This window comes from Protopterus annectens, chromosome 4.part0, assembly GCF_019279795.1.
Source record: "Protopterus annectens isolate FY-2018-M chromosome 4.part0, PAN1.0, whole genome shotgun sequence".
Taxonomy (NCBI): Eukaryota; Metazoa; Chordata; order Ceratodontiformes; family Protopteridae; genus Protopterus; species Protopterus annectens.
In genome coordinates this window covers 984,459,667-984,481,454 of record NC_056733.1, presented here as the reverse complement: position 1 = coordinate 984,481,454, position 21,788 = coordinate 984,459,667, and positions in this window count along the sequence as shown.

Genomic DNA, 21,788 nt, shown 5'->3' with positions numbered 1-21,788 from the left:
GCTGGATCCACAACACTTAGCAGTAGCCCCTCCTGTCTGGTGAGGGGGGGATGTGTGGCCACCCCCCCACCTGTGGCAACCTGTTGCCTGCGGATATCTGCAGCACGCTGGCAGACATTTCTAATCAAATCACTGCAGTGATGTCAAACCTGCTCATATGTCCTATCATGCATGCCAACATCATTTATCCTGCTAACGAGGTTTTGCCACAGTGCAGACCTCTCCTGCTGATTCTGGGTGGTGCGTGAGAACAGGATGGCATAGTCATGCACCAGGCTCTGGTGAATCAGGTCATCCTCTGCAGCAGAATATGATGGGTTCCTTTTTGGAGCCATGTCAAGCTGGAAAGGTACACAAACAGGTTATCAGCATAGTATCTCAACAATACATGGTACACATTCTATACAGGGAGTATTAACTTCTACTTATTACTGCTTGGTTAAAACTTGATTACAGTGTAGCTATCATTCTATGTCATTTGTACTAAGCACTTGGCCTTCAGACCAGTTGTTTTACATTAGGGAGGTTGGTGGCAAGCACTGTGGTGGCAGGACACATATCTTTCATCCATTGAAGTTGGGAACTGCTGATTGAGGGCCCAGTGTACAAGTGTATTAGTTCTGGTATGGGCAGTTGGCCTTCAGGCCAGTTATTTAACATTTACAAGGTTTGTGGTCTGCACTCGTGTGTGACAATAGGCTGTACTCTGCCATTCATAGCTGGGGACATCTGGTTTCAGGTTTATAGTGCCTGCATATCTGAGCTGTATCTTACTGACATTGCTACACCTTGTTTGCTGTAGCAACCACTACATCCAGGCCTCCTGGATCTACCTTTGTTTATATGCTTGTTATTTGTTAGCTTGTTATTTCACTGGTATGCTACTTCCACATAGTACACAGCTTCTCAACACGTCTGTGACTCACTACTGATATCTGCATTGCTTACTGTACGTATTTCCATGTTACACATGACAGCAAGTGACTGCTTCTCATTGTTGCATTTACTTAATTGTGACACATTGCACTTAGGTTACCTGGCACTTGCTCACTGACGCTTTTATATCAGTCAGCAGTTGTAGGTAATGTCAGTACACCCTCACTCCCCACTGGACCTTGTTTTCAATCATTAATTATTACAGAATTCACAATAGTATTCTAGAATGTCCAGAGGTCAGTTGTCAGTTCCCTCCCAGTCCAGCTGGTGAGTGTGGTACTCCAGAGACAATGTTAGAACAGATGCATGTACACAGACAACCCCTCCTCCTAACAACAAATTCAAACTCATGTGAGTGATGCAACCATATACCAAACTGGAGGCTAGGCTCTGTCTACTCAATACCGCCATAACCAGTCAGGTGGCGAAGGAGACCACTCACTACACTTCCAGTCTCACATAGACCTACCACAACAGCGGACCTAACACATGATCACACATGAACATACTTGTAGGCTCGACCACAGCTCTGCCTATGCAGCAGAGACCTCCTAAGCAGACATCCAGGCAACCACTACCACGGAAACGCACATGTGCAACACATATCACACAAAGCCAATGTGCTGAACACTCACAGCCATTAACAGTAAACAACACACCTCATACACCTGTAGTAGGTGCCTCTATCATCAGGCACACTAACATCACGTTCACCAGGCTTAACGAGGTGAGGGTCACGGTGTGCAGCCTGTCGGGCACTATGACCTGCCACATAACACAAACACTCAGGTAACCCCAAGGCAAGTACAGGTATGACTCAGTCAATGTCCATGCTGGTGTGAATGGCCTGACACATTCCTCCCTGGACTACATGACATGAGACAGTACAGAGCTCTCTGAGCACGTAGCCCAAGACAGTTTGATCCTGACCTTGAGTAGCATCCTACCCTCACCTAGAACGATGCCACAATATCAAGGCACGATGATCCCTTCCAACAATTGACTGACATACTGGTGTCATTCACAGGTGTGCCAATGCCTGCCATCTTGGGGTGGTATGCTTTGCTAGGGACAGCTTGCACCTGTCACCCCTGTCCTATTGGAATTTGGCGGAGCCTCTTGCTACAACCATAGTGCCTGTATTAGGCAAGGCTCATAAGGCAAACCCACATCCATTTGTATCACAAAGGATGAGAAAGTAAGAGTGATGCTACTCAACACCGGAAGTCTAGACCTAAGGATGGACGCACTCAAAACCCTACTTAACATTCTGGACATCAATATCTGTGCAGTAACATGAACCTGTTTCAGGTTTCACAGGAGCACACCAGTACTACCAAGTTATAGCTGTTACCATTCTTGTCGGCCCCAACACTTGAACAAGGGAGGGGGAGTATCAGTATTCAATGCGGATTCCCACGCCTCCACACTGGTGGCACAGTACAACATAGGTGTTAGGCCATTGAGTACAGAAGACGTAGTTGGGGACCTGGGGAAGAAACATGGTAGCGGTCTGTCATTTGTCAACCACATGGCCAACATGGATTGAAAGACATGTTATATAGCCCATCTAATCATGAGGGATTCACATGTATGGCAGGGGAGGTCATTTTGCCTCTTTACTCATCCATCATCAGGCCTATAATTGCGTACAATGCACCTTTTGGGATGTACCTAACCAGACACCTACAGCAACCGGTACAGGACAACAGTACCTCATCAAGGGGATGCAATGGCTCACACAGATGTCATATGCTGCCCAGGTAAAGTAAATCCAGCTGGACTCAGTGGCATACTGCCTGTTCAGAGGCAATCTGTGCGTGCCATATACAGCCATGTCCTACCCAGCAGTAATGAACATGCTGCACCTCAGGCAATCAGAGTCCCATACAGCCACATGCTCAGGAGAGCTGGACCTCAGCACTGACATACATGGACATGCTGGAGGGGCATATTCCTAACCGAGAGGCTCCCTTCACTCTGTAATGAGCTCACACTACTGGTTAGGCAGAGTCCCTCATTGACTCTCTTCCATAGGAATCTGGATGAGTGGATGGAGATCATAGTTGTACCCCAGGTATCACTTCTATGTCACTGTTAGACAGAGGCACAGTATACTAACATCGGACAAGGGCATAGCAGCATAACTTGCAATTGGGTGGCGAAAGACAAACACATTCTACTAGGCTTACCAATGCCCTAGGGCAAACAGCCTAGTATGAACCTATGAACATGTGTGTACTGCTATAGTACTTCTGCCATATGTTGCATGTGTGTGTGTTGTGAGGGATGCACAGGTAATGGCCGGATACTTCTGCACAGGCAACACATCTGACACATTCTGGGTGTTCATCCCTACATACTGGATGTGTGTTGCCATCCAACCCTGTGATGTGGACACACATTACTCAGCCTGGATATACATATCCGAACAACACCACAAGCACAGTACACTACCTTGCTATGTATGCATGTAATTACACAGTTATTCACTAGTTATGACAGTGATGCTATCCATGCAGCCCATTGGGCCAGTGGAAGCCACAACACACACCGCCAGCACCTTTGCATATGCTTACCACAGACATCCCACATATTGCATGTACTGTGCACACACATATCTAACCCAGAACAACTGCACACCACTTATTAATCCTGTCCAGTGGACTACAGATACAGGCACATTGTATAACAATAGCAGGAGGCTACTGCAGCACAGGGCAGATTCACATGAAGGCAAGGCATCTGTGGTCAGCAGTGTTAAGATGCTTCACATTCACCAAATGCACAGATACTGGCAACATTGTTGCAGACAGTTTAGGTGCAGGTACCCCCCCCATTCTCCTACACATGTGGTATTAGTTATCCCAGATGACTGTCACCTCCCTATCCTCTCACATGTCCAGGTGAGAGCCACCCTCATCATTGCAGAACACATAGCATCACTGTTACGAAATGGTATCCCTGGATGTGTGCTACATTCACCCCTGGAGGACATAGCACCACATGACAGACTGATATTAATCCCTGGCCATACTACAGGATATGTACCTGAACAGTGCCATACATACACATTGGTCCCACACCAATGAGGAGGAACCTCTACTGACCCTGGGAACTACTGCATCATATGCACAACTGGCCTTGTGTTCTAAGCTATGGAAGTGTTAAGTATGGGCAACATGTACAGCAATATTACATATGTTTATATTTCAGGACTATGTACACACAACCTATCTCATGGACATACCTATAGATAGTGAACTATGATACATTTGGAGGTGTCACAGTATACACAGGATTAACCTGCTACTTTGCATTACTTGTGTTTGTGGCAGCTGTTGCTGTGCCAGTGGTGCTTGTTGCTGCTTGCTCCTTGCTGCTTGCTGCTTGCTGCTTGCTGCTGCTTTTGCTGCTGGCTGTCCTTATATTTGTTTGATTTCTCTCTCTCTCTCTCTCTTTCTCTGTAGGTTTTGTGCAATGAATGTATTGCATGAGTGTAGTGTGGGTACTCAATGCTTTTGTAGGTATCTGCATAGGTCCATGTGATGGCCTCTGCACCAATTGTAAGGCAGCATTTGCTAATTGCATGCAGCCAGGTGTGTACTGATTGCATGTCTCACTGTGATTTCAGGACACTGCTATAAAAGGGTATGTGAGATAGGCGTTGCCCTTTCAGATTGTAGGGCATGGACCATGCTGGTATGCTGTTGACAGTGTTCTGTGAGTGTGAAGGTTAGTACATCTCCCATGCTTCATGCTGTGTTGTAGATTCAGGTTGCTGCATTTCTCTTGCCTGTTCCCTGTAGTGAGTGTGTATGCATACTGACACCTACAACTATATGTCATATGTATTGCTATATAAATATATATATATATATCTGTGTACATATACATACTTTCATATATGTACATTAGCTGACATTATTGGGTACAAGCTAACAATTAGCAGGGCTGTTTCTGTTAACACTACACTAGTATGGGAATCCAGTAATTGGGACTATAAATGTCTGCCTGACATGCTTTGGGTAGTAGGCATACTATATTGCCTTTATCTTCATTCCTACTATTACATGTTCCACTTATTTAGCACTATATTCCTGTATGAGAGTCATGGCTTAGTGGTAGGTCATACAGACTAGTGTTACAATGGTCTTGTGGTAGGGCCTACTAGTATGCTTATATTCTGCTTTTGACGTGATTATAGGGCCTATCAGTCAAAGTGCTGGAGGCACCTTTAAGCAGTTAAAGGGGTTAGTAGGTCTCACAGGAGCCAGGTTGTGTTGCAGATTCTGGTTGCTGCATTTATCTTCACTGTTTCCTGTAGTGAGTGTGTATGGATACTGACACCTACAACTATATTTCATATGCATTAATATATATTTATATATATGTATGTGTAGATATACATACCTTCATATATGTACATTACCTTACTTTATTATGTACAAGCTAACAAGTAGCAGGGCTGTTTCTGTTAACACTGAACTAGTATGGGAATCCAGTAATTTGGCCATTGAAACTCTACCTGACATGCTTTGGATAGTACACCTCCTATATTGCCTTTATATTGATTCCTACTATTACATGTTATATTTATTCTAGCAGTGTGTTCTTGTAAGGTAGTCATGGCTTAGTGGTAGGTCATACAGACTAATGTTATGAAGAGACTGGCAGTGGGAATTTATTTTTCTTTGCAAACTTTCAAACTGAGTACATGACCTGTCAATCAAAGTGCTGAGGCCACCTTTAAGCAGTTAGAAGGGTAAGTAGGTCACATAGGGGTCAGGCTGTGTTGCAGATTCAGGTTGCTGCATTTATGTTCACTGTTTCCTGTAGTGAGTGTGTATGGATATTGACACCTACAACTATATTTCATATGTATTTATATATATTTATATATATGTATGTGTAGATATACGTACCTTCATATATGTACATTACCTTACAGTATTATGTACAAGCTAACAAGTAGCAGGGCTGTATCTGTTAACCAAGAAAATACGAAACCAGCAACAGCAACAGAGTGAAACCAGGAATAGCGTAACACAACTTTATTTTCCGCTTTCGTCCGTAGACTTCATCAGAATGCAGAAAAGTAACATAATCATGCCTTAAATACACCAGCTTAACTTAATCAGTGATAATCATTCAATTAACCATTTTAATAATTTAAAAATATATATGATAATGAATATCAAATAAACATTATAAAATATTACAAAATTGTGTATGCATATAAAAAGCTTATCAGAGTCATTTTATGTAATATGTAAACAAATAAAATCATTGGTTTTATCCACCCTCAATTTCTGGTGTCTCAAATAACATTTTACATTAATGGACTCATTAAGCCCAGGGGGGTGGTCCGACTTTAATTTGATTTGCCAGAAGGTTTCCCTCTCTAACAAAAAGTTTTTAAAATCCCCCTCCCTCATATCCTTATGGCATACTTCTAAAATAGAAAATAAAAATTTTTTAAAATCCCTGCATACAATGCTGTGTTTAAAGAGGGCATTTTTATCATCTTTCGTCTTAATACAGTACAAATGCTCCCTAATACGTACTCTAAGTTCCCTCGTTGACATTCCTATATAAAATGCCGTGCAAGAGGAGCACAAGGCTATGTATACTATGCCAGAGGTGCGACAATTTACATAGCCCGGTACCGAAAAAACTTTATTGGAGGTGATGACAGAAATATAGGGTCCAACAGAAATGAACCTACACATGTTGCACCCAATGCAACAGTGCATTCCTTTCTTAACTGTTAATCTATTATCCTTGGAAACCCTACTTTGTGTCAGAATACTTTTTAAATTGCATTCATTTCTCTGGACAACCAAAGGTTTTTCACCTAAAATGTGACACATTTCAGAATTACCTCTAATTACCCTCCAATTTTTATTCAGAATATCCTTGATGTATCTTGCGTCAGAGCTCATTCCCAAAGTACACACTGTCCCAGTAGTTAATATGCTGTTAGTTTTAACTGGTTTAGTGTTGTTTTTATTATTCATTAAACACAGTATAGGTGCAAAATCAGTGTTGCGTCTATTAAAAACTTCTGTAGCAATGTCAGTAAGTTCAACCAATGGAAAACCCCTGTCTGTGAAAAGGGAAATGATGAAACCAAATTCATTTAAGGCATCAGAATATTTGGACGTCAGACGACTGGCTCTAATAAACTGGCCTTTGGGAATGTTTGAAATAACATGTTTTGGGTGCCCACTACTGTAATGGAGATACCCATTGTTAAAAGTTTGTTTTCTGTGGATAGAACTGTGTAATCTCCTTTCATCATCGTCCCAAAATAAATTAACATCCAAAAAATCTATATTAGCACCATTGCCACCTATAGTAAATTGGATAAATGTTGAATAAGAATTCATGTCTTTAAGAAACAAATCTAAATTCAAGTCCTTACGATCCATGATAAAAAATAAATCATCTATAAAACGACAATGGAACATAATATGATACTTCTTAGCTAATATAGGCATGAAATCACACTCCCACATCGCCATGACTATATTGGCATATGCAGGAGCAGCTGGGGAACCCATAGCTGCTCCCTTCTTTTGTCTGTAATAAGTCTGTTCAAATACAAAAAAATTGTTTTCTAAAATCATCTCCAAAAACCTGCATATTAAAGAGACTGTTCTTGGTGAAAAACCATGATAATGTCTCGATAAATAATTGTTCACTGCCTCTATTCCTGATTCATGAGGAATACAGGAATACAGTGAAACAACATCTGCAGTAACCATCACATGTAACATGGGATCAAAACAACATGTTGTCAAAAATGTGTTTAATTTTGTTAAAAAATGCCAAGAATCTTTTAAGAAAGACAATTCTTCTTGAATGGTGGAACCAAGTAGTGCATCAATGACAAGAGCCAAACCTTCAGTGATGGAATGTGGTGAAGACACAATTGGTCTTAAAGGAGGATTTAATAAAGATTTGTGAGATTTGGGAATTCCAAAAAATGCCCCAATACGTGGATGTTCAATTATACAGAAATCATACAATTCACCACTGATGTCACCTTCCATGAAGGCTTCATATAAGTATGAAAGTATGGCTCCTTGTCGTTTGTGTATCTCAAAAAGGGAAATTGATTCATATTCTTCAGTATTATTGAGAACCTTCAAAATCCCTTCTCTGTAAGATTCCTTTGTCATAACCACAATGTTGTTACCTTTATCACTCTTCATAAATCTCATCCTATCACATAATGATTTCAAATTATGCAAAGCCTTCATCTCATTGACTGTAAGATTATGGTCTATTTGTCGTTTCTCATTTAACAAATGTGCTACATCTTGTAAACAAAATTCCTCAAAGATGTTTAATGTGTGGTGTAACCTAGGACTATAAGTAGATGGTTTTAAAAAAACCTTATTAGTTCTGGATACATCATGCAATAAATACTGCAGATTGAGTTTTCTCACATATTTTTTTATATCCACAGTAGTTTTAACATATTCAGCCTTGAATCTGGGTACAAAATTCAACCCTAATTTTAAAACATCAAGCTCTACAGAAGAAAAAACATGATCCGTCAAATTTATGACACTAAGAGCACTATTTGAATGTCCTAAGTTTTAGTCCCCGACGACTGGGAATTCAAAAAAGTCCGGCTTCTAGTGATGACAGTCTTTAATGTCTGTTGTTTTTTATTATTGATGTTACTAGAACTCATAGAGGAAGTTCCCAAGGACCCACTAGCACTATTTACATTTGAACTAACATTTGACTTGTTACCAACAGATTTTTCAATACCATGTTTAATGGTATCAGTTCCCAAAACAAAATCAGTGTCAGTCTCATTTTCAACAGGCACTGTGCGTTCTCCGTTCCCCCTTGGAACAAGTGTTTCATTACCTACTCTCTTTGATGGTGCCCCAAACGCACCTGCTGGTTGAAAGACTAAAGAGCTTTTAGCCACTTGTCCTGTGGGTTTATGATGGCTAATGAACCCGACTTTCTTTGTCCCATAGCCGTTTGATTGCCCAATATTTTGGCGATCATTATTATAGACCCTGGTGGTTTTGTTTTTATCTAACGGGCCAAAATTGATGAAAACGGCATTTGATTCATATGCCTGAATGTCCCGTAACAGTTTATTATGCTTCCTGTTAACATTTTCGTTGAAAGACTGATTCAAATCATGCAATAACGTGTCAAAAAATTCCCCAAATTCAGTATCATTAAACACTTCCCTGAAAAATAATTCCAGAGAAAGAATTTCTTCCTTAACCAGTGATAGTTTTTTGACGTTATTATCCACCAGCAGGTTTAAAAACTTCAAACCAGCCGTTGAAAACTCAGTCAAAATCTGAAAAAGCGGATCTTCCGTTTGTACTCCATTAGCACTTGAAAAACCTTAGCCCCTTTGGAACGATCTGCAACTCTAAACATCTCAAAAAATAACAATTTTCAAGATAAATGGAGTTGTACCTTTGAAGCAGCTTGTAGAAATGTTCCCGTTTGTCAGAAAAGTTCCGGTGCCACATTGTGTTGTTATTAGTTCCTTCTTGCTTGCCACAGGACCCAAAAGGATTTTCCGCACGGTCCAAGAAATGTTTCAACGTCGCCTGACCAATGATGCGTTCTTCCCTTATGCCTGCGACCGTAACACCGGTGGTGTTATGGGCAACCTTAGGCGGGTTGTCCAAACATATAACAGTGTCCAATTCTTGGAAGGAACCTACCGGACTCGATGCCTTGATTGTGGATTCTTTACCACTGGCATTGGTAATGAGAATTTGCAAAGACCCCTTTATATCAGCCAAGGTGCTTAATAATAATGCGCCGAAATTTATATTGTCAGTTGACTCTGTTGCTGTTGCTGGTTTCGTATTTTCTTGGTTTTCTTTGGTGTTTCGTTTTTATTTGTTGCTGTTCACCATGGCAGAAGCGGCAGAGGATCCTTTACTCAACTTGAGCATTCATCCTACACCGTCAACTGACAATATAAATTTCAAGCATTATTATTAAGCACCTTGGCTGATATAAAGGGTCTTTGCAAATTCTCATTACCAATGCCAGTGGTAAAGAATCCACAATCAAGGCATCGAAGTCCGTAGGTTCCTTCCAAGAATTGGACACTGTTATATGTTTGGACAACTCCGCTTAAGGTTGCCCATAACACCACCGTGAACCGGTCGCAGGCATAGGGAAGAACGCATCATTGGTCAGGCGGCGTGAAACATTTCTTGGACCGTATGGAAAATCCTTTTGGGTCCTGTGGCAAGCAAGAAGGAACTAATAACAACACAATGTGGCACCGGAACTTTTCTGACAAACGGGAACATTTCTACAAGCTGCTTCAAAGGTACAACTCCATTTATCTTGAAAATTGTTATTTTTTGAGATGTTTAGTGTTGCAGATCGTTCCAAAGGGGCTAAGGTTTTTCAAGTGCCCTAATGGAGTACAAACGGAAGATCCGTTTTTTCAGATTTTGACTGAGTTTTTCAACGAAGCGGGTTTGAAGTTTTTAAACCTGCTGGTGGACAATAACGTCAAAAAACTATCACTGGTTAAGGAAGAAATTTTTTCTCTGGAATTATTTTTCAGGGAAGTGTTTAATGATACTGAATTTGGGGAATTTTTTGACACGTTATTGCATGATTTGAATCAGTCTTTCAACGAAAATGTTAACAGGAAGCATAATAAACTGTTACGGGACATTCAGGCATATGAATCAAATGCCGTTTTCATCAATTTTGGTCCGTTAGATAAAAACAAAACCACCAGGGTCTATAATGATGGCCAAAATATTGGGCAATCAAACGGCTATGGGACAAAGAAAGTCGGGTTCATTAGCCATCATAAACCCACAGGACAAGTGGCTAAAAGCTCTTTAGTCTTTCAACCAGCAGGTGCGTTTGGGGCACCATCAAAGAGAGTAGGTAATGAAACACTTGTTCCAAGGGGAACGGAGACAGTGCCTGTTGAAAATGAGACTGACACTGATTTTGTTTTGAACTGATACCATTAAACATGGTATTGAAAAATCTGTTGGTAACAAGTCAAATGTTAGTTCAAATGTAAATAGTGCTAGTGGGTCCTTGGGAACTTCCTCTATGAGTTCTAATAACATCAATAATAAAAAACAACAGACATTAAAGACTGTCATCACTAGAAGCCGGACTTTTTTGAATTCCCAGTCGTCGGGGGACGAAACTTAGGACATTCAAATAGTGCTCTTAGTGTCATAAATTTGACGGATCATGTTTTTTCTTCTGTAGAGCTTGATGTTTTAAAATTAGGGTTGAATTTTGTACCCAGATTCAAGGCTGAATATGTTAAAACTACTGTGGATATAAAAAAATATGTGAGAAAACTCAATCTGCAGTATTTATTGCATGATGTATCCAGAACTAATAAGGTTTTTTTAAAACCATCTACTTATAGTCCTAGGTTACACCACATTAAACATCTTTGAGGAATTTTGTTTACAAGATGTAGCACATTTGTTAAATGAGAACGACAAATAGACCATAATCTTACAGTCAATGAGATGAAGGCTTTGCATAATTTGAAATCATTATGTGATAGGATGAGATTTATGAAGAGTGATAAAGGTAACAACATTGTGGTTATGACAAAGGAATCTTACAGAGAAGGGATTTTGAAGGTTCTCAATAATACTGAAGAATATGAATCAATTTCCCTTTTTGAGATACACAACGAAGGAGCCATACTTTCATACTTATGAAGCCTTCATGGAAGGTGACATCAGTGGTGAATTGTATGATTTCTGTATAATTGAACATCCACGTATTGGGGCATTTTTTGGAATTCCCAAATCTCACAAATCTTTATTAAATCCTCCTTTAAGACCAATTGTGTCTTCACCACATTCCATCACTGAAGGTTTGGCTCTTGTCATTGATGCACTACTTGGTTCCACCATTCAAGAAGAATTGTCTTTCTTAAAAGATTCTTGGCATTTTTTAACAAAATTAAACACATTTTTGACAACATGTTGTTTTGATCCCATGTTACATGTGATGGTTACTGCAGATGTTGTTTCACTGTTTTCCTGTATTCCTCATGAATCAGGAATAGAGGCAGTGAAATTATTTATCGAGACATTATCATGGTTTTTCACCAAGAACAGTCTCTTTAATATGCAGGTTTTGGAGATGATTTTAGAAAACAATTTTTTGTATTTGAACAGACTTATTACAGACAAAGAAGGGAGCAGCTATGGGTTCCCAGCTCCTGCATATGCCAATATAGTCATGGCGATGTGGGAGTGTGATTTCATGCCTATATTAGCTAAGAAGTATCATATTATGTTCCATTGTCGCTTTATAGATGATTTATTTTTATCATGGATCGTAGGACTTGAATTTAGATTTGTTTCTTAAAGACATGAATTCTTATTCAACATTTATCCAATTTACTATAGGTGGCAATGGTGCTAATATAGATTTTTTGGATGTTAATTTATTTTGGGACGATGATGAAAGGAGATTACACAGTTCTATCCACAGAAAACAAACTTTTAACAATGGGTATCTCCATTACAGTAGTGGGCACCCAAAACATGTTATTTCAAACATTCCCAAAGGCCAGTTTATTAGAGCCAGTCGTCTGACGTCCAAATATTCTGATGCCTTAAATGAATTTGGTTTCATCATTTCCTTTTCACAGACAGGGGTTTTCCATTGGTTGAACTTACTGACATTGCTACAGAAGTTTTTAATAGACGCAACACTGATTTTGCACCTATATTGTGTTTAACGAATAATAAAAACAACACTAAATCAGTTAAAACTAACAGCATATTAACTATTGGGACAGTGTGTACTTTGGGAATGAGCTCTGACGCAAGATACATCAAGGATATTTTGAATAAAAATTGGAGGGTAATTAGAGGTAATTCTGAAATGTGTCACATTTTAGGTGATAAACCTTTGGTTGTCCAGAGAAATGAATGCAATTTAAAAAGTATTCTGACACAAAGTAGGGTTTCCAAGGATAATAGATTAACAGTTAAGAAAGGAATGCACTGTTGCAATGGGTGCAACATGTGTAGGTTCATTTCAGTTGGGCCCTATATTTCTGTCATCACCTCCAATAAAGTTTTTCGCACCGGCTATGTAAATTGTCGCACCTCTGGCATAGTATACATAGCCTTGTGCTCTTGCGGCATTTTATATAGGAATGTCAACGAGGAACTTAGAGTACGATTAGGAGCATTTGTACTGTATTAAGACGGAAGATGATAAAAATGCCCTCTTTAAACACAGCATTGTATGCAGGGATTTTAAAAAAAATTTTTATTTTCTATTTTAGAAGTATGCCATAAGGATATGAGGGAGGGGGATTTTAAAAACTTTTTGTTAGAGAGGGAAACCTTCTGGCAAATCAAATTAAAGTCGGACCACCCCCCTGGGCTTAATGAGTCCATTAATGTAAAATGTTATTTGAGACACCAGAAATTGAGGGTGGATAAAACCAATGATTTTATTTGTTTACATATTACATAAAATGACTCTGATAAGCTTTTTATATGCATACACAATTTTGTAATATTTTATAATGTTTATTTGATATTCATTATCATATATATTTTTAAATTATTAAAATGGTTAATTGAATGATTATCACTGATTAAGTTAAGCTGGTGTATTTAAGGCATGATTATGTTACTTTTCTGCATTCTGATGAAGTCTACGGACGAAAGCGGAAAATAAAGTTGTGTTACGCTATTCCTGGTTTCACTCTGTTGCTGTTGCTGGTTTCGTATTTTCTTGGTTTTCTTTGGTGTTTCGTTTTTATCTGTATCTGTTAACACTGAACTAGTATGGGAATCCAGTAATTTGGCCATTAAAACTCTGCCTGACATGCTTCGGATAGTACATCTCCTATATTGCCTTTATACTGATTCCTACTATTACATGTTATATTTATTTTAGCACTGTGTTCCTGTAAGGCAGGCATGGCTTAGTGGTAGGTCATACAGACTAATGTTACCAAGGTCCTGGGTTCGAGACTGACAGTGGGAATTTATTTTTCTTTTAAAACTGAGTACAGGACCTGTCAATCAAAGTGCCATAAAGGCACTTTTAAGCACTTTAAACCAGGTCTGCACTCGTTTGCGTGGAGCTCACGCATGCGCACTGGCGGTGAGCTCCGCTAACACAAGCGCACACCCACGCTAATTTCTTTGAAAGAAAAGAAAAAGGGGTGACAGGAAAGTGGTGAAAAAGGGGTCACAAAGAGGGTAAGACAGTAGGGAAACAAGCGTGGGATTTGCAGGAGGGATGTAGGTAAGGCCCATAGATGCCCATGTCTTTGGCAGCAACAGCTGTGCATTTCCATGTATTTTAGTGAGACATTGGAAACCTTTCACCCCTGAGAGAGGTGTCAGGACAACATTAATATTTGAGCCAATTGTAATTAACTGTTTCAATGTCAAGCAGACATGTGTGCGACATGGACAGCTATGTATGGGGCGTAATTTTTTTGTGGGTACAGAGTGCCCTTTTTTTCAGGTGAGAGTGGTATGTCAGGTGAAGGAAGTCGGTATAGCTGGGGAGGTAGGTTGGGTAGGTTAACAGACAAGACAGACAAGACGCATACAGGGCGTGTATGACACACATGGGGGTTACACAATTGACGGGACGGAGGTTGGGATATCCAAGATGCATGAGCCCACAGATGGCAACAGTGGAACTGATATCCCCACCCATAGGCAGTTGCCACTGTTCCTTCACAGCCCAGGATGGGGCTGTGCTGGGAGCTGTGTAGGCAGGGCAACGGCCGGGGCCATTAGCTGTGCCACACGAGCCTCGAGCTGGCGTAGGGGCCCAAGAACAGAGTCTTGGATCTCCCTTCGCACCACAGACCGGACACCTTGGAGGGTGAGTGGGCCGAACCCCTCCGCCACACTTGCAGAGGGGACGGGCCCCATCCCCTGCAGCGCTTCCACCCGAAGGTGGCACAGGGCCACCGGAGGGGTCCAGCCTGGGCACTAGTGCCAGGTGCAGTCGCCAGCTGAGGTGGGAGAGGTGGGTCCGCTGGGACCTGCCTTCCCAAGCGTTCTAGGTTTGTGAGTAGTTATGTTAGTTTGGGTTAGTGGCATTTTATTCCATTCAGATTAGTTGTAACAGCATGCATTGGTATTCCCATCAAACAAACACCCAGATATTAACACCATTGAACAAGGGGCATATCAATATCACATGCATTATTTGAACAGAAATACACAGTCAAACAACATGCATGGTTGATTAATGGCAACAGGCCATCAAATTTGCAGGTATGAACAGGGCACATGCACAAACAGACATGCATATATTTTTGAAACTGACAAATGTCCATGATTAATGAAATGTTCACATACCATTATTTAGTGGGTGTTGTTATATGGAATTATAGGGTTGGGTGGAGATAGAAAGTGATGACACATTCATATGTTACACATTGATTTACATTTGTAATAGGTACACAATTAAGTTGAGGCTGATGTTTCAAAATAATTTTTATTTGACTGTCATGCTACACCTGTTACAAATACATCACTATCCTACTTATTTTGAATCTGATCAGATGCATCATCCTGCTACACTTTGATGACAGGACAGGGGACAGCTATGGCTGTTTAGTCTGTCAGATAATCATTCATTCTATCTGCAAATTGTTTATTGTGATCACCATATACAGAATTTGGCCTAGACATTCCAGATTCTGACACACTGAAATCAGTTTGGGATATTAAGATGTACTTCCCACATGCATTTAGTTCTGTAGAAACACACTGGGGCTACTATATTCAGGGGTTATTACTACTTTATTTATTCATACATGACCCTTTCTGTCACTCTCACACATCCTGCAACTTCACAGTTCAGGTTGGTACTTCTAGGCTTTGTTCACATGTTAGACTGGTGGTGATTCAAACACTTTCCAACAGCCTCACTTCTGTCATGATTCAGCATTTCAACAGGGGATATATCTCACATATGACTACCTCAGATTCTGAAGCTGTACTCTTGAGACTACTGCAGGTTACACTATATTTAATTAATGGTGGGACATCTGTATTACAGCACTGTTTAATTCTATCAATTATATTTCCAGTTACACTTGCATACTGATGAACTTGTTGCAGCCATACCTGCAGACTTTCAATTCTTGCTTGCACATTATATTACTTTTAATCAATACACTGCAGTGTTCTGATACATGCTACAGTATAATATTTATTTACAAGTAATGGGTGGGGTTACTAACCTGCATGGTGGCGCAGCCGCACCAGCCTACAGGCATATATCTCGCGGTTCACAGAGCGGACACCTGCAGCTGTAATACGAAAGAAGTAATATTGGACTACACATCTCCATGGTATCAGCCAGTTGAAATCCTTACATACATAAGCAAAATGTAACTTACTCAGTAGTGGGGCGTTGGGCATATCCCGGGCCTCCTGGATCCATTCGGTCAACTGGTCTTGCTTGCATCGCTTCAGGTCCGCATGGTGGTGACGGACCTGCTCACCAGTGCGTGGAATGCCAGTAGCACTGGTCAGATCATGAGCCAACTGGTCCCATGCCTCTGCCCTATACGCTCCCCATGAGACCTGGCCCTGCATGAGTTGGGCCTCGTGATGATGGACAAGGAGCCAGACCATGTATCTGGACTCCTCAACGCCCCAATGCTGTGCTCGAAAGCAACGTCCCTCACCTACTCCACTCATTCTGACTGCAGGTCTGTTCTACAATTGTTTCTGCTGTGTATTCCCGCCTATGGGGCTTATATATGCCGCTTTTCCCACACATTTCTCTGATTGGCCATTTTGGAATTGTATCTACTTCACTGAAAATGCTTTATCATGCTCCATTCTGGATTTTATCCCATATATATGCTATTTCTGCATTTCTAGGTATTGCTGCCATGGCTTAGTGGTTTAGTACCTTGACTCTAATGCATGGTATCCTGGGTTCAAATCTGAAAACTGATTTTTGATTTTCCTGACAGAAATGAGTTGAGGACCTGTCAATCAAACATGCCAAAAGCACTTTTTAAGCACTTAAAAGCAGGTCTGCGCTCGTTTGCGCGGAGCAAACACATGCACACTGACAGTTAGCTTGTGGGAGCGACGCGCAAACGGTGTGCGCTGGGATAGACCTTAATTGGCTAGTGACACACATGTTCAGCTCAGCACAGCTAGTTGCAAACAGTTTCAGCCTGTTAAACCGGTGCTTAGCAACGGGCACGCAGTTTGCAGCTTTTTAAACACTACTCAGCTACGGGCAGTCTGTCTCACAGCAGCTTAGCTATCAGTACATTTCTGACTATTTTTATTATTGTGTTACTTCTAAATATATGCTCCATTTCATTCCATTTTACAAAAGGGAATACTTTTACATTTGTACAATACTGTCAGGGGGCTTTTTAGTGCTTATTTACAAAAAAAAAAAGGTTGTTGTGGGGGTTCGAACCCTGCCTGCCTACTCTTAGGCCAGCAACTCTACCGCTAAGCTATTACTTTTTGGCTTACTTTGCATATTTAGTTCTTATGTCCTTTTCCACTGACTGCTAACTGCAATTGCGCTAGTAGCACACCCACGCACACGAGCGCACACAGTAGCAAACATTTACGGGGTTTAAAAAAAATAAAACAGGTTTTAATTTAATTTTATAACATCTCTGCACTTTATACACTGATGGTCTGTCGGGGCATGTGTTATGTAGTGTGTTTATTCACATTTCCATGGCCTCTCTGGTGGCTGTTTACTTTCAGCCATTCTAGTCTTCCGGGGGCGTGTCCGCTTGCAGGGCAAGCTGACATCACACCATTTAACTGCAGCCTCCGTGTAAGAGTTATAACTCTTACATGGAGGCTTCCTGAATCTGGCCCAATGTTCTTAGACAAAGAAGACAATAACCTGGTAATAGCAATGGCCCCTCCTGCACCCCCTCCACTTCCCTTACCAGAATATGAAGCGAGTGGACAAGCTGATCTACCTCCGCTATACCCAGCTGTTCCTGCAAAATCACAACCGTTTGTTAGGGATCCTATCGAGACAAGGTCTCGAACACATGACTTGAGGAGGGAGATTGTATTAAGTGAAATAAATAGAAAATCCCAGGCTATGAGTAAAGAAGAGATATGTCCACTCATAGAAGTACCAAATCCTCAGGCAGGACAGGATCCGACTCTTTTAGTTTATAGACCGTGGACACCGGAAGATATCCGGAAAGCCACAGAGGGAATTCCCCACCCAAAAGTGAATTTTAGACAATTTTTAGAGGACTTACAGGGTATGAGATTAAGCTACCATTTGAATGGAGAAGAAGTAGAAAAAGTAGTTAGACAAATTGTGGGTCCAAATTGGCACATGATCAGTGGCGACTGGAATCCTCGTGATGCACAACTTAGACCACTCCCACATACTAATTCAGAACTGGATGGCAGAGTAAAAGGTCTGACAGACCGAATCTCTGAAAAGTGGAAGCCTAGGGCTGATTGGACTTGCATTAATCAATGCATTCAACAGGAAGGTGAAACAGTTGATAGATATTATGCTAGACTGTTAGAGTGTTTTAATAATCACTGCGGAATGCAGATACCAGAAAACCAGACACAAGATTCCCCATATGAACAACAGTTAAAGAATGCATTTTTGAAGGGTAGCATAACTCCCATTAGCAGCTTTATTACAAAGCACATGGTAGATCATCGAACGAGTAGATTGCAGCCATTACTTGAATATGCAAGACATGCAGAGAGACATTTTAATAATAAAAAGAAAAAGAAAACTCAAGTATCTTCGGCAGAAGATGGGTCGGAAGTATTTGTAGTACAAACTGGGAGAAAGGGTAAGAAAAATGCCCAGGGAAATAAGCAATCTGACAAGTGATCAGAATATTTTGAAGAAAGAAAGAAAAAAGGTGATTGTTTTAAGTACTGGAAAAAGGGACATTTAGCAAGGGGTTGCAGGTTGAACAAGAAGGTGACTACAGAAAATAAGGAAGATGAGGAATGACTATATGATAGTCAGGAATCATTGAATAAAAATAAGCAGGAAGAGACAAGTGCAAATATGATAGCAGGGGTAGAGGATGTGACAGAAGGAGTAGAGGATGTACTTGAATTCACAGACATAGAAGAAAATGAAATTTTGGACTTAGCTCTATTGAGCCTAGAGCTTTACTTAGCAGACATGAAACCGAAAGTGACGCTTCTGGTAGAGGGGAGGGAAGTTAAATTTTTGTGTGACTCAGGGGCTTCACGGACCCTGATACACACTTCCAAGTTACCGGAAGATTCAGAATCACCAGATTATATACTAGTGAAGGCAGCTAATGGACAGCTGTATCGGGAGCCACTCTCCCATGACATAGCAATAACAGACCCCGTTTCAGGAATGACCCAAAGAAGTAAAATTGTGGTTTCTGCAAAATGCCCAGTAAATATTTTGGGTAGAGACTTGATGCAGATATTTGGCATAGCCATAGTTCCAACCATGCAGGGTATGGAAGCACAGCGACAAATGGATACTTTTGTAGTGCGACCGGAGGGTGAGACATATTATTGGTACAGCCAGGACTTAGTTACAACTGGTCCAGGGGCAGTAACCGAAAAACTGATGAATGTAGCCATCAGTAAGTCCCCCTCCCTCGACATTGACAAACAGCATTTGTTGCATTGTACTTTATATTACTGTAATAGATCAGGACCTGATAAAGACTATGAGCAGGAATTATTTCAGAACCAAGCAAACAGACTAGTGCTGAGAAATTTGTACTGGGATACAGAAGGAAACAGTGTAGTAAGCTGTTCATTGCCCCAGGAATTTTTAGCACTTTACAAATCTAATCGATTGCCACCTATTAGCTTAACTAAGAATAGAAATTTGAAATGGGCAGACTTAGGTGAAAAAGTCACAAGGTGGGAAAAGCAGACAGAATTAGAGCTCTTCGAACAAGGAGTACAGAAACAGAAACTGAATTGGATAACACAGACACACCCAGCTGTGCACTCACAGGCTAGTGAGAATAAACGAGTATTACTCTTATTAGAAGAAGAGGAAAAAGCCTTGCGAATCATACCAGACATTCTCTGGTCAACAGGGTAATCAGATGTAGGACTTATATGAACAGCAGGACGAGTTACCATTACACCAAAGTCAGCATTTAGACCCCAGAAAAGACAGTATCCCTTGAGAAAGGATGCAGAGGTAGGAATCAAGCCTATAGTAGCAGCCTTACTTAAGGAAGGAGTCTTAATAGAATCTCCTGATTCACCATGTAATACACCCTTATTTCCTGTCAGGAAAGCAAACGGGGAATGGCATATGGTCCAAGATTTACAAGCTGTAAATAATGCAGTCATACCCAGGGCACCAACGGTGCCAGACCCACAGACCTTACTGAATGATTTAAAGCCAGAGCAAAAATATTTTTCTGTGGTAGATATTAGTAATGCATTTTTCTCGATACCGATACACCCTGACAGCCAATATTGGTTTGCATTTACATTTCAGGGAAAGCGGTATACATACACAAGATTACCACAGGGACATTGTGAAAGTCCAACAATATTTGCACAGGAAATGGCAAGCAACATGGCGGGATTTATCCCACCGAAAGGTAGTCAGATTTTACTTTATGTAGACGACATTCTGCTGGCAGCCCCCACCCAGCAAGAATGCAAAGAGGACATGATAGCTTTATTACAGTTTTTAGCTACTCAAGGTCACAAAGTAAATAAAGACAAGTTACAACTTTGGAGAAAACAAGTTAAGTACTTGGGATATGTAATATCCCAAACACTTTTCTATAAACATTTTTTATATGCAGAACTGTTATGCATTGTTTTTAGACTGCTTTTATTGTGTATATATTTCTTACACACTTTCATGCTTTTAATGCACATTTGCTTGGTGTATGAATGTAACAAACTGCTGATGCATCAATGTTTTATGGTTTCCAACTGTTTTAAAAGTATGAAACTACATACTTTTGAGAATGCTCCTAAACAGAGTTTTCATTCCCTGAATTTACTTTTGCAAGAAATGCTGCTAACACACCTTCATTGTGATTGCATTACTAATTAAGGCGAGGGTGTGTTGCATAAAAACTTGACTCTGACACTGTATTTTACTTTTGCCTCTGATGAAGCTGTAGTTTTAACCACAGCGAAAACGCTTGTTTTAACAATAAAGTGCGTTAAGGTTTAAGTTTTTTCCAACTTCAGTGTGGCTTTATACGTGCAAGTGGATTTCAATTTCAGTGTTACAGCTTGTATTGCAAACAGCCTTCACAATAAGGACTTTAACATTTTTTTGGGCTTTACGGTGCTTGTCCGGACTGCTTTTGTGCATTTTACTGGTTTCCGTTTGTCTGCTTTAACAGTATGTCTTCTGGCAGCCCTGACAGCCCGACTAGTCCACGATTATTCGCATCCAACAACGTAACTGTGGATGAAAGTAATGATCTTACCAGTTTAATCCATGCATTAAACAAAAGAATGGATTCTTTTGTCAGCAAACTTGACGCTTTAGACCAGTGCATCAATTTTACCACACAACAAGTCGCCAGATCACACCATCTACACCCAGCCTTACCTGCTAGAGGATTACAAAGAGGAGTGACGGGAACTCCTTCTGACACTAATTCTTTGCTGAATCTGGATTCCATACCTCCAGGTCAACCTGTCCATAACGAGGACATTATTGAACCACCGAATGGTGTTCATTCCTTAAGGGACATCCTAACTGGTAGTCCTTCAACATATTGGTGTTCCGAACTTTGGGATTTGGATTCAAAACACAGACAACTTGAGGTTTGGTACACCTCTGGAACAACCGGCTATGGG